This window comes from Saccostrea cucullata, unplaced genomic scaffold (assembly GCF_032062105.1).
Source record: "Saccostrea cucullata isolate Sc308-1 unplaced genomic scaffold, CSIRO_AGI_Scuc_v1 ctg208, whole genome shotgun sequence".
In the NCBI taxonomy this organism is placed as follows: Eukaryota; Metazoa; Mollusca; class Bivalvia; order Ostreida; family Ostreidae; genus Saccostrea; species Saccostrea cuccullata.
The window spans coordinates 55,806-66,173 of NW_026930701.1; positions in this window are offsets into that span (position 1 = coordinate 55,806).

Sequence of the window (10,368 nt, forward strand, 5' to 3'; positions counted from 1 at the left end):
TCCCGCACACAAAGGGTTAATAGACTATTTACAACGATAATACATATAATTTTTTATGTACGTCTGTGAAATCCTGTCATTTTGAACTCATTTTCGTTTTTCCATTCTAAAATTTTTTTCGATGAAGGAAGAACATTGCTTGATGGATAAAGTAATTATTTTTTATTTATATATGGATGTTCCTTTAATTTGGAATTTAATGCTTGAAAATATAATGATTTTCTTCTAGCAGCATAGACAAAATGTTATCATGGCAGATGTTTTTAAAATACCAAAAAAGTAAAACCTTTCAAAATAGGCGTGAAAAAATTGTTAGAACCTTTCTGAATTAAAGCAACGTAAAAATTGTTCTATAAACCAATCGTAAAGGCCTAAAACTAAATCCCACGATCGTAAATGTAATGAACATTAAAACGTCGCGCACAGAATAAGGGCTGATATTGTAACTTCAAAATATCCATTTCTGACGCTACTGCATACGTCCTTTAAGCTTAAAAACGTCAAAACATTAAGGCGTAACAAATTAGACTAGACATCCAATTTATACTCGTGTTTTCTTTAATTTGCCAAAGTCATAAGTGTTTCTTTAAATACAAAATTTTATTTATTTGCAAATTTTAAAATTTAGATTTTATTTGAACAAGTTTTTCCATTAAAAAGATATCACAGCTCACATTAATGATATATGTTCCGTTAAAAATCTTTATACGCATATTTGTGTCGTAGAAGCAAAACCGACTAGACATGAAAATCGCACTATCAATCTCACCTACTACTTTGTTATAATTTTTAAAGAAACATTAAGTGATAAATGTAACGTGCAAATCAAGAAGTAGTCAAATGTTCAACATGCTTAAACTTAAAGACGTCTCTGGAACTTTATTCGTGTTTTACTGTATGTGTACAATTATGAGACATCAAATACGTATGATACGACACGTGACGTCGATTATTGAGACATTCCTCAAGCTATAGAGATGATAATAATGCACTGTTCAAGATGTTCTTTCAGTCATTTAATTAGAGAGACCCTGATTACAGTGATGTTTTTATCTCTATGGTAAACACTCATTATCAGATACAAAAAAAGATATGGGCCTACTTTATCTCCTTGTTCTATTGATTTATAAACATAAAATATATATGTACAAAAGTTCAGTCCAAGGTTTAAAGGTAAAAAAAGAAGACACTGGACTTTTGCGGAAATTGCTGACCTTTACAGGTGCGGTTTTTACTTTTACAGGGCCATTGAGCAGGTAGACATCTTCTTCATGCCAGTTCCTACTGCGAAACGGGACCTCGGTTTACACGGTCTTATCCGAAGGACCGTTCTCTGCGTCCAACTTTGGGATTTAAACCCGCGATGTAAGGATCAATTCCTTACTTTGCGACTCTAGATCAGTAGCGCTAACCACTGTGTAACGCGGGCGACATTTGATTAAACGAAAATAATAGGTTAATTCAAAGTATAAATAAGTTGCTCTTGAAGAAAGTGACAAGCACCCTACCCTCAACTCATTGCCTTTGCAAGTTAGTTCCCCTAATACTATAGCCATGAACATATGACCATTAAAAAGATTGTCTTATCTTTTATCAATTTTCTGTCTCCGAACATGATAAAGGTCAAAATGTCGAAGTAATCCAACAACTGTATATGTAAGTGCTTCTCGCAAAAGTCCACTGAAAACCATCTCAAAACTAAAGAAAACGCATGTAAAATGAAGCAAAGTCACGAATGTCTGAAACCACAAGGTTGGATCAGGTGCCTGGTATAAGTTAACAACTGAAGATCCTCTCAAGTATCTGGAAGTAATTGTTTTCATTCATCTAATTACAGGCAATATTAAGAGACATTTTGCGGATATTAAGATGTTTATATATCCGTTGGTATAATGCATGTACACTATAATCATCAGAACGACCAGTAAGATCCTACAGTTCTGTTTGGAGTAACTGAAATATTTTTTACTGATAGCTTTGAATTAGATTAATATCTCATAGACTACGCGTATTAATAAAAAATAGAATTGCATTGAACAATGTTATTAAAAGGGGGAAGTAATCACATGTATAAATATGCGATCCTAACAGTATTGAGAAGCCTTGATTTTTCATTTGCTGGCCAAGAACATTTTACGATACATGTATCTTATCAAACTTGAGGATATGATATGAAGATTGCATTTTTTTTTTTTTTTTTTTTTTTTTGCTCATTAGAAAGTTCCTGATGAAATTCATTGAAAATGGAAGAATTTTCAAGCTCTTATTTCGAGCAGAGCAAACACAGCTAGGCCTCTAAAACATTTGAGACTGGATAGGGCGCCATGGATGAGTAAGTTATTATCTATTTAAATAATTTAATTCTGGTTATAACACGTCATTTTATTGGGTTAAAGATTTTATCGATATATCCATAACAAAACTATGTCACTATGAATTACGTCAAAAACGTATTACTCCGCCTGACGTTATTTTTTAAATATGCTATTTTTGAATCCTTTTTTCGGAGGAAAAATTGTTTCATTGTCAACACTGAAATTAAATTACAAGGAATGAAGCTTAATTCAACTTATGTTATGCGCAGTTTATAAAGCGCAAACTGCCCCGAAGTCATGTTATATCGTATAACATAAGTTGAAATAAGCTTCATTCCTTATATACTCACAGTCAATAGAAACGCAACACCCTAATTTTAGGGCTAAAACTATATACGGGTTATAACTATGTACCAAAAAAGTTAGGACATCTTTTACTTTGCCAAATTAGTTATTTAACGATTGAATGAATTTCTTTCCATTACCGTAAGTTGTTTTTTATAGATGCCTATATTTCCTCAAAATGACTGATAGCAAGAAGAGGGATGTTTTAAGAGTTATGTGTTACCTTCTAAAGTTGAATGATAACATTAAAAATGAATATATTTAGATAAAAGTAAATTTACAAAAAAATAATGCTTCATTTAAACATTAAATGTTATTTGTAGACCTTAGAAAGAAACAAATACCCGGTAACTTTTAAAACATCCCCCCTTCCAACCATTTAATTAAAATGTGCTAGTCCGCCATATACAACAAATGCAGTCTGATTTCTACCATGCATTAGGTTTATTAATGTCCTAATCTGAGCGAAATTAATATTCTTGGGCATTTTTAAATGCTTGTTTTTCAGATACTGCGGTCGAATTTTCTTTAACTTGGCGTAGTGTAGCAACTCTTGAACTTCAGGTCAAGAAACTGTCATTTATGCTATTGAAACACATAAGCCTGATGAGTCGTTATATAGTGTACATTTGCAACTGCATCTCTTTTTTTCTTTATTTTGAGAATTTCCAGTATTAGCAATGAAAATCAGTCATTTTGAGGAAATATAGGCATCACATCCGGTAAAGAAAGAAGGATATTTCCCCGGGATTTAAGTACAATTATAATAATAATAATAATAACAGCTACAAAACCTTGAAAACCCAATATATTGTTAAAATTTTTATTAAAAATGCAAAATTTTTATTTCTGTTAAGAGGGCTAAAAAGCAACTTCCGGTAATGGAAAGAAATTCAATCAACCGTTAAATATTTTATTTGGCAAAGTAAAAGATGTCCTAACTTTTTTTGGTACATAGTTATAACCCGTATATAATTTTAACCCTAAAAATTGGGTGTTGCATTTCTATTGACTGTGAGTATTTAATTAAGTAAAACTTCACTATTTCATAATATTTTATGTCAAAGAGTACAAGATCAAAATTTGCATGTCATTAATTAAACTATCTATATACAAGGGTTGTCCCAAAATTCCATAGACAAGCGTTGTTTTGTAGATTATATTATTTATAAATTTATACTAAAAGTAGAATTTAAATATGGTTCCCATCCATATTTTTCAAAGGGGCCATTTGCAATCTTTATGGATGGACAGCATTTTATGTACGTCTTTTTTTTCCCAATAAAATTATGCAGACTTTGGGTTTTCTTTTTATAAAGCTAACACCACGCAATTGACAAATTAAAACTATGAAAATTGAAAAGAATTCCTAATGAATACCATTATATACATGTATTTTCTGCAACAAGGAAGCTACAACGTATCGTATCATTTACAAAAATGTTAACAAGTTCATTGTATTATTAGTAACAGGTAATTAGAAATGCATTAGCAGATTAGAATATGAGAATATTAAAAGTAAAAAAAAAAGTATCCATTTTTTTTTTACTATTTCAATAAATTCAATAAAAGTTCTTAAAGCTAGAAGCCTCCTAATGCAATGTTCATGTACACCATTCCTTTAGAAAATTCATTTAATGAGTGCAATCTGTCAACAGATCTTTGATACATGTCTGCTAATTGTTCTGATCATGAGTTCCTGCAAGCAGGTAATTATCCTTCATTTTAATAAATGTATTACCTCGTGAATATCATTTCTTCCGAATGTTTGATTAAATGTTAGGCAGCTTTAATCAAGTAAAGGCTTTCTGAATAGAAAACAGTACACGTCATTTACAGGGATAGCCAAAGCTTCATGATTTTGTAGGACACAGTAGAAAAAAAAACACACACCATTTCCGAGGCGATCTACAACTGCTGTAGAAAACACAATTAACGAGAGAGAGAGAGAGAGAGATTAATTATAGATTCTCTGGACTTAATATGTTAAGGATATTAACAATTTCTAACTAAAGTGATTATCTTTACGTCAAAATCATCATGAGAGAAGATGTTGTACACTATTAATCGTAAGAAGAGAAATCTAATTCTAGGGATCTTAAGGTGGTGGTGCTTTCCTCGGAGAACAAGTAGTGAATTTATTTCTAACAGTAAGGGCTGTAAAGTTAACCAAACATCACTAGAACTTTAGATGTATTGGTTCCGGAATGTTTATGTCTAGATTGTGAAAAGGATTGAATACGTTTATGAAACCAAATGCCTAAGATGATTTTGTTCATAACTATACATGGAACGTCTATTAGCGGTTATTAAACGGAACTGCATACGGTATCTTGTATGTTTTGTCGAATAGTTCAGAAAAGGATTATAAATGTTAATTTCAAAAGCTGGAATCTTCATAAAGTCAAGAAACTCTTAGCTATCTCAATGATATCTTCAGAGAAAAATACAATGATGGAAAACACATTCAACATTTCGGGAAACGTAACGATTTTAAAAGGAGCTTCCACTTTGGGGCTATTCCAGTTTGTATTTGGCCTACCCATAGCTGTTTTGAATTTTATTTCAATTCTGGTGCTTATAAAAAGCAAGAAGCTCAAATTAACCATCCGTATGCCTGCATTACAAATGGCTATTTCTGACATGTGCTTGGGTGTCATTTTATGTATTCCAAGTACAATATTGGTAAATCCTGACATTTGCATTACCAAGAGATTTTTCCTCATATCTCTTTACGCTTTAGGGGCTTTTACCATTACCATTATGTACACAGATAGGTTCATTTCTCTACGATTTCCTTTTCACTATACCAAGATTTGTACACATTTCAATATAACAGCGGCCTGTCTTCTTTCTTGGATTATAGCCCTGCCTTTGCCGATTCTAGAAAATAACTGTCATGTACAAACTTCGTTAACGGACAGGGATCCATTTCAATGGTCACTTTTTGTCATTTTTGGACTTATCTTTATAAATCTTGTAGAATATTGCTATGTCATCAAATGCGTCACGAATAAAACAACAACACAGAAATTTCAAACTTCTTCGGGAAACAGAAGATGCGTCATAAGGATATCTCTGTTCACGGGGTGTTTCGTGCTTTTAACCTTTCCTATGTTTGTCACCAACATGGTGAGCGCTATTCAAGAGGAGCCGGAGAGTGTGTTATTAGCAAGACTCAGAACGATATTTTCCCTAATGGCGCTTATGAACCCCATCTTTAATCCGGTCCTGTATTGTTTCCTGTTTACTGAATGTCGTTTCTAAATAATCAGTTTATTCTGTTTTTGGAATAAAGCGTTGTCAGAAAAGAATACAAGGAGGAGAAATGTTTTCTACTGTTCTTATTTACAGCAAACTGGATCCGTATTTGGCATCGCTCCAATAACCGACCTTAAACAGTGAAGAGAAGAAAGTTTGAAATTTTTTGATGACTGGTAAACCTTAAGTATATTTTAACCTCTAGGGAAACCTTTAAAAGTAGAGTTCCGAAAAAATGAGCAATTAATGTTTTATTATTTGGTTTAGAGTGATACATTTTGCACCTGTTTTTGCACTTATTTGTTATGAATATGAAAAAATCTTGAGAAGTTCTTGAAAAAATAAAGTTATTGGAGTTATAAAGTTGTAAATTTCATATATATGAAAATGCAAACTAAACTACATAATTCTAACGTCTATTTGTGACTTGTAAGTTCAAAACCTCTGATGAGTAGAAAAATACTATTTTCATTCAGACATACATATCGTTGATAGAAGCCCTGGTGACGAAAATCAAATGAAATTTGATACACATACTAGTATATACTTTAACATATTTGTTCTTTCAACAGGCGTTCTGTATTTTGTAGTGCACGTCGTTGGTGCCTTGCGGATGAATGTCTTTGAATCTTCACTACTTTAACCCCCTGTTCTTTAATAACTTAGGACTGAGATTGTGGTCCACAATAAATATACTGCGACTTATCAATAGCAAAAAATTTACAGTGACTGCTTATCAATCTTATTTCCACATTTTCATATTTTCATGGTTTACACACAAACTTTCTAATAAACTTACTGACTTCAAGTTTTCCTGTAATTATTCATTACTTTTATTGCAAAATGCAACTACCACCTGTATATGTCGTTGATATCTCCGAGATGACTTGCCGGTACACGAACTACGTCCGAGGAATTTTGAAAAGTGGACAAGCTTTTGATAAATAAATTGACGATTCAAGAGTATCGAATTTCACATTTGAAGTAATTATTTCGCAATTTCTATGTGTCGATATATTGATTTTGTAGCATAGGAAAAATCCACTTTGATATACAAGTTATTATGCAATTTTTTTTTTAATACTAATAAACTTCAGATTATCCGTTTACCCTTTCATGACTGGGAATATATGGTGGATGTAATTAATAGACAGGAAATTCTCAATCCTCTTTGAAACCTAATCCCACCAGTGATATTTTCGCTTTTTGTCATATGTGTTCTAATGAGCATTCCTACTTAATATCTGTTTATTATCTTCATATTTCATTAAGTTAAGTTTTCTGGCACAAAGTATCAAAACCCATCAATACGCAATTACGCCGTACTATTGTATTATGAACATTTATATGTTTCAAGCACCTACCACAATTATTAGTGACGTTTACGTTAGTAAAACCCCCTATTCCGACCAACTTGTGGCTACTTACGTGGTTATTTTTTGTCATCAAGTCATGACCTATATGAAGATAACGATCAGGATTCAAGATCAAAAAGTCATAAAACAATACAAAACAGGAGCAGAGCAAAACCTCAGAGATGGGATCAGGTTCCATGGAGGAGTGAGCATCCCCTGCTGACCGGTCACACCTGCCGTGTGTTTTTTGTTATGATCGGGAAATAACGAAAAATTCAACTAAAGTCAACTTGATCATTATGATTTTGTTTAAAGTACATCTTGATTTTAACATCAAGATGTTGTCATGAGACAGGGATGCCTCCACAAACATTTTAGTGTTTGCCTCTAAACACCCCCACCTATCTTGATAATGATCTCACAATAATTTTTCTTTCACAAATATAAAACATATATTCATGCATTCAATGAAGCAAAAAAAAATTATATGAGAACATGTAGTATATAGTCCTTTGTTTAGGTATTTCACGCGGGACATTCTTTAGTATTCCAAAAAAGAATTTGAATTTACCTATCAATAATTTAAGCGTTCTCTTTAAGATGATCTTTTGAGAACGTTTTTTAGAATGGATAAAATATAATTCGAATTTGATTGATTGATTGATTGTATATTGTTTAACGCTCCATTCGAGAATCTTTCATTCATATAGAGACGTCCCCTATGCCAATGAATGGTTTTTAATTTAGATCTATACTTTGCACGTAGGGCCATTGAGCAGTGAGCGTTCTTTATCGTACCGACGCCTACTGCGACACGGGACATATGTTTTTAAGGTCACATCCGAAAAATCCATTACTCTCACTTCTAATGCCGAGCACTTGAGGAAGGAACAGTCACTACCTATGTTTACGACTTAGGTTTGAAGCCGTGCCGGGAACTAATCGAACTTGGGCCTTCCGATCACCAAGTTAATGCTCTAACACTAGGCTACCGTGACCTCTATTTTGAATGTGAAATGTATTTTGTTGTTAGTTTGTAATAATTTTGATAACAAAACATGAAATTCTTAGATTGCAACAAAGGGTAAATAAGAAAGCACTTAAAATATTCTAACGGGACTAATTAAAAAGTGGTATTCAGCTTTCAATTGCATCGACAGTAAAATTTTTAAAAAGTACAGGCAATATCATTTTATTGCAGCAATTTACTTATGATAATAAACTTTACAAAGGCATATTCATAAATTTAGTCCAAGCCGCCATTCTGAGGTGAAACTAGCTTTTGAATCTAAAATATTTTTTTTTTGTATTCAGCTACAATGTATATCTTTAAATAAAGATCTACTTTTTCCAGACTTGATAGATAGACAGTCAGGCATCAAAGAAAAGTATTTACGGGATATCCTTCACTGTTTGCCCCACATTCAGTATGTTGTAATGCCTATGAATGGAATTGATCAACGTGTAATATTCCATCCTTTTATATCTCTATTTACAAACAGTAATGAAAATATATACCTCTAAATGCAAAACATTCCTTACATTGTTACTTGCCATGGGTTATATTTCAAATAAAGTTTTTAAAACAATAGCTAAACATTTTATATTACTTCAATTAACATCGATAAAATACGTGTACAGTAGTTCATATTTTAAAGATTATCTATACATTCAATTTTAGTTTTCAAGTAACTGAGTTTTGAAGAACAACAAAAATGTTGTGATTTAATATTTCATTTGTGATTCAGTTCTGATATTCATCCAGTGAATTTCAATTTTTTTTTTCTAAATGATTGATATTTCTGATGGGGAAGTAAAATGAATTAACCTTTGTTTTAACAAACAGGAATATTTTAAAAAACGTACAATTAGATTCATTTTTTTAATTACCAATAATGAGTTTGCTTTCTAATTATAAGTAATTTAATAATTTATGTAACACGGTACCAAGAGCCCTGTAATACTTATACATTAAGAAGTGTTGTATACGTCACCTGTGCAATCCTTTTCATTGTGAATTCCGAAAATTATTTAAATAGCCAACTTACTGTTATTAACGTCTTTCGTCTTCAGCGGAAGACCTTACTGTTATTCTTAGGTTTCTTTTCCACTATTTTTATTATTGTTTGTTTTTTTCCTACCAATTTTGTGCACGCGAATTTTCGGAAACGGCTCGATCGATTTTCATGAAACTTTCAGGTCAGGTAGAGAATTAAAAATACTAGATATATATATTTTTTTTACTTTTGATGACGTCAATTCCGGTTTATGGGTGTTCGAGATTTAGTGATTTTAGAGGGTAATTGTGTCCGCAGCACTTCTTAGAAGAGCACTTAGCACAGGAACATGAGATTTTCAGTGATGATAGAGCAAGGAATGTTAATTTGTACTAGGAAGTTCATTTTTACCAAGTGCCGCACGTCGGTGCTCGCTATGGCCCGAAAAAAGTCACATCGCGAGTTTCAGTATTTCTAACACCTTTTCCACGATATCGTTTCACCTGGAAATATTTTGTTAATACATGTAGAACAAAAGAAGTGTAGAATTTTAAGATCTTTCAAATGATATCTCGAAAAGAGGGCTGGCCCCTAAAATAAAGGATATAGATGGGCCATGAAGGATTTCTGATATATTTAAAAGTATTGAGAATTTGTTAAACATTAAAAAAGCAAAGTTGTTCAAAACGTCAAGCTTAATCTATTGGGGTTGTCAAAAAACGTATGTTGATGTCCCTTCCGATCAGACTGGAAGTAGTCAGAAAATGCGTATTTCTGCCGTTCTTGACAGGTTTTTGGGTAATATCTGTCACTGAGAGGAGAAAACTTAACTTTCAGTCAGTCGTCATCACTTCCGGTCAAACTGGAAGTCGCAAAAATGGCTTATTTTGCATTAATTAACATACATTTGGAGGATTTAAACCATTTTTGGACGTCATCACTCATTCTTCTTTAAACTATGAAATTTACTTCCGGTCAAATAGGACGAAACACCTACTCGTTGCCTTGAAACGAGCTTTGCACTAGTTTCTTTTTCTTTTCACTTTGTAATCCGATATTCTATCTATTATTCCGATAGTAATGTTTTCTCCAACT